This window comes from Arvicanthis niloticus, chromosome 27 (genome assembly GCF_011762505.2).
Source record: "Arvicanthis niloticus isolate mArvNil1 chromosome 27, mArvNil1.pat.X, whole genome shotgun sequence".
NCBI lineage: Eukaryota > Metazoa > Chordata > Mammalia > Rodentia > Muridae > Arvicanthis > Arvicanthis niloticus.
The window spans coordinates 21,804,816-21,808,639 of record NC_133435.1 but is presented as its reverse complement, the minus strand read 5'-3'; the positions used below and the strand labels follow the sequence as shown (position 1 = coordinate 21,808,639).

Below are 3,824 nucleotides of genomic sequence, written 5' to 3'. Positions count from 1 at the left end.
AGGCTGGAGTTCACATCTCTTCTAAGCAAAAATACAATATGTTGGCAGGTACGGGTTTCTGGCGGTGCGTGGCTCAGTGTATTCAGAAGTCAGCTGGAGCATGTCTTCGGCGTGAATATTACAGTGCCACCAGTACTGCTTTCTACCACTGTGCACACTTAGATTTCCATGAGAACAACGTGCTCTAAAATTGCCTGCAGTGACATAGTCACCATCTTTAGAGCGATCGCATTACGGCAGATTCAGCCGCCTTTCAAGGATAAATTGTCCTTGACATACAGTTTCTTTAGGAAAATAGAATAAGGGGGAAAGATAAGTAAGTAATATGGATTTGAGGGTCCCAGGTCATTAGCTTAGATGCAAATCTGATGTCCATTAAGCAAATGCTACATGCTCTAAGTATTGAATGATAATTCATGTCAGAGCAGAGGGACTGCAGGCAGCCAGCCTACTTATATTTCACAGTGCCTGTTCTGGCTACATAAATGCTATCAAGTAGATCATGGACCATCTTACAAAATATTCACAGGGGCAGGTGGAAAAGAAAGGGTGTAAAAATGGGATGCTTATTACTGGACACCGACAGGTACTCCGTAATGTTGCTCAAAGAAAATTCTTGAAAAGATTTCGACCACTCCTAGATCTGCAAGGCACACGCTCTTGTCTTCTCGGTGATGCCGCATTTGTCACCAAGCTGCATCACACTGCAGTCTGTGAGGAACCATTCCACGCTGTGATTCGGTGCTCTGTGATTCTAGAAGGGTCGCATTCACCAGCCTTCTCTCTGAGTCTCTTCTTTCGACCTATAAACGTCTACTTCTGGCCTCAGCCAAGTTATTATACATTTTAGCAAGAAGCCAGTCTCATCTTTTGTCCCTGTAGTTGTGCAATATGCTCCAGTATCTCCCTGAGACAGTGGCCTCCCACACTGCCTTCTGCTTGCTTGCTTCTCTGCTGCCAGGCTTGCTGTCAGTGTTTACCATGTACATGTAATTATGTGTATAGCCATGGTTGCTTGCATACACGTCTCTTCAGGGATGGCGTTTCTTCCTTCACCCTTAAATCTAGGCTGACCTCCTGATTTGCTCTGGCTGATAGGAGGTAGCAGAGGCATCATTTGAAAAGTTTATCCTGGGACCCAAAATACTTTGTGTGGTTCTCTTCTTGATGTTTTTGAATCCTGCTATGAAGAAGAAGCTTAAGCTAGTGTGCCTGAGGATTAAAGACCATAAATAAAAATTTGAAATCATCTATCTATCCCAACTGAGGCAGCCATAAAAACCTGTGGCAACTCACCAGGTAGTATAAGTATGGGCAAGACCAATTGAAGTCAGTTTAATTCCATTTAGATAGGAAAACCTGCCTTAAATGGCTGATACCTAGAGTTGTGAGCTAGTGTTTTCTGAGGACTTAGAAATACTGATTCCCCAAACCAGAAAGCAATCTTTTAAGGAAGACATGGATAGCTACACAGTCCCTTGACAAAGACCACTCATATATACCACCTCCCATTGCCTACACCAGCCACAGAGCCCCCAACACTGTGGAGAATAAACAAATTAACCAACCAAAATGCAAGTGAGACTGTAACCTAGCAGGGCAGATGTAAAATTCAGTAGCACCATGTCTGGTATTTGGGGTACATAGTATCACTTTTAGCTTCATGTGTAACATCCAGGTTACACAGTAGTATCATCTAAGATCCAAAAGATCCCTGCCCCCCCCCACACACACACACCATCTCTATTACCCATGGCCTCTCCTTTGGCCAGTCACACTTGGTGGTGCCTGCAGCTGTCCTCAAGTAGCTGCCCACAAATTCCTATCGTCTCCTGAGATGTCCACTGCAGCTTCAGTTTCTCAGATTCCCACATCAGCTTCCCGCAGTTCCTGGAGGGCTCTAACTCTGCTGTACTCTATGTAGTCTCACAGGCTTCTCCCTAAAGCTGCCGCCCAAGCCTCTGTAGCCCCATAAGTCTTTCAAACACCATAAATATCATGCCAGGTTCTGCTGCAAGCTCAAGAGGTTGCCAGGCTCTCCTGGACTCGTGTGGTATAATCAAGGACTGCACCTGATCAGGCAGACCTATCTGAGAAGGACACCCCTGTGAGTTTGTTTTTAAATGAAAGGTTTCTCAGTGGGGGTTGTATGCCTGGGCACTCAACGGGTGGGGTCTAGTCCTCAAGGGCCATTTGTTCCTTATTGTTGCGGTAAAAACTGTACAGTCCCCCTTTTAACCACATCCACATCTTAAACAAAGACCTTCTCTGTCTGTCTCAAACACACCTTTTTGCTTGCTTTTCACATTTCTGTCTACTTTTTGCTCTTTTTTTTTTCAATATATAAATCCTTTATTGCCCTCAAAGAGCCCAAATTGTACTTGTGATCAGGATCTTGTTTCTGGAGCTAGGAATCTGAGGCCTCACTCGTCAGCCTGCTGCACGGTTCCCTTCTCAGACACATAGATGCCATCCAAAAACTTTCTGATATCTTTGTTTTTAACTGTTGTAGCTTGCTGAATCAGAGCCTCTGAATTTGAAACAAGTTCAATATCAATTCCTTCAAGGATTACTTCATCCTTCTGGGCTTGGGAGACAGAACAAGCAACACCGTTCCTCATCTGAACCCTGCGGATATATTTTTCACCCAAGAAATTTCGGATTTCAACCAAAGACCCATTCTCCTGAATGACGACGTTGATGGGGAAGTGAGCATGCACAGACCTCATCTTGTAACGGAAGCCCAGTGTAACACCCTTGATCATGTTCTGAACATGACTGCAGATGGTTCTGACAGTGGCCAGTCAGTTCCTTTCTGTTACCCCCCCCATTGGTCGACCTGGAGCCTTTTCTTTTTCTTTCCAAGAAGACTCAGCTCTACATTGATGTGATTGAAGTCCCTCCGCAGAGTTCCCCTGCGGCCCTTCACAATGACTGTGCGCCCCTTCAGAGTGATGTCGACATTTTCTGGAATGTCGACAGTCTGATTGCTGAGAATGGTCTTCATTCTCGCAGTAGATGGGGCAAAGAGAGCTACTTTTTGCTCTTAATCATCATTATAAATCTGGTTAAGAAGAAGTCAGCCACAACCATGGCATGGTCTAAATGCTACATTGTCTTAATATTTCTCCCACCAAATAAGTGAATCTGTTACTTTTAAGTTCATCCTCACTCAAATGTTCATGATGTGGGCAAAATTCAGAGAAAGAATTGTCGGAACGTAGCACAAATGTCCTCTAGTCTGATTCCCAAAGAGTCTTTGTCCCATCTGGGTTCTGAAGAACACAGATGTTACTGCCCACATTTCTGTCGGAGTTCAGATCTTCTAAATCTCAGCAGAACTGTCTTTTGTGTTCTGTATATAGCCTTCTAGGGTCTCTCTATCCCATACTGCAACACTCCCCCAACAAACCAGTCCCAAGAACCTGAGAACACTATGGTCAAGTCTCCCACTGCTTCAAGGACACTTGCCTGGCTTTTGATATTAGTCAATTCTCCATTGCTGTGACTAAACCCTTGGACAGAAACCATTTACACGAGAGATATACTTAGCGATGAGTCAGTCTGTTGTGGCATAGCGGTTGACAATGGGAGCAAGCGGTAGCAACTGTCTACATGCTAGCCAATCAGGAAGCAGAGAGCAGCCAGGGCTAGGTCTGATTTATTAACCTTCAAAAGGTACTGTCAGTTACCTACTTCTCTCAGAAAAATCCCTAGACACAGCGCCCCTAAAGAGCACCAAGAGCCAGGGAACCCCCAAAGAGCACCAATAGACCTTGAATCACCTGCTTGTTATGAACCCTTGAGTTAATCCGGTTGCCCTT

The 3,824-nt window shown here is 44.7% G+C and overlaps 1 pseudogene; it reads right to left on the bottom strand.

The window, feature by feature from the left end:
- Window positions 1-2,333: 2,333 nt before the first annotated feature.
- Window positions 2,334-3,029, bottom strand: LOC143439589 (large ribosomal subunit protein uL6 pseudogene; annotated as a pseudogene).
- Between the last annotated feature and the right edge of the window lie 795 nt (window positions 3,030-3,824).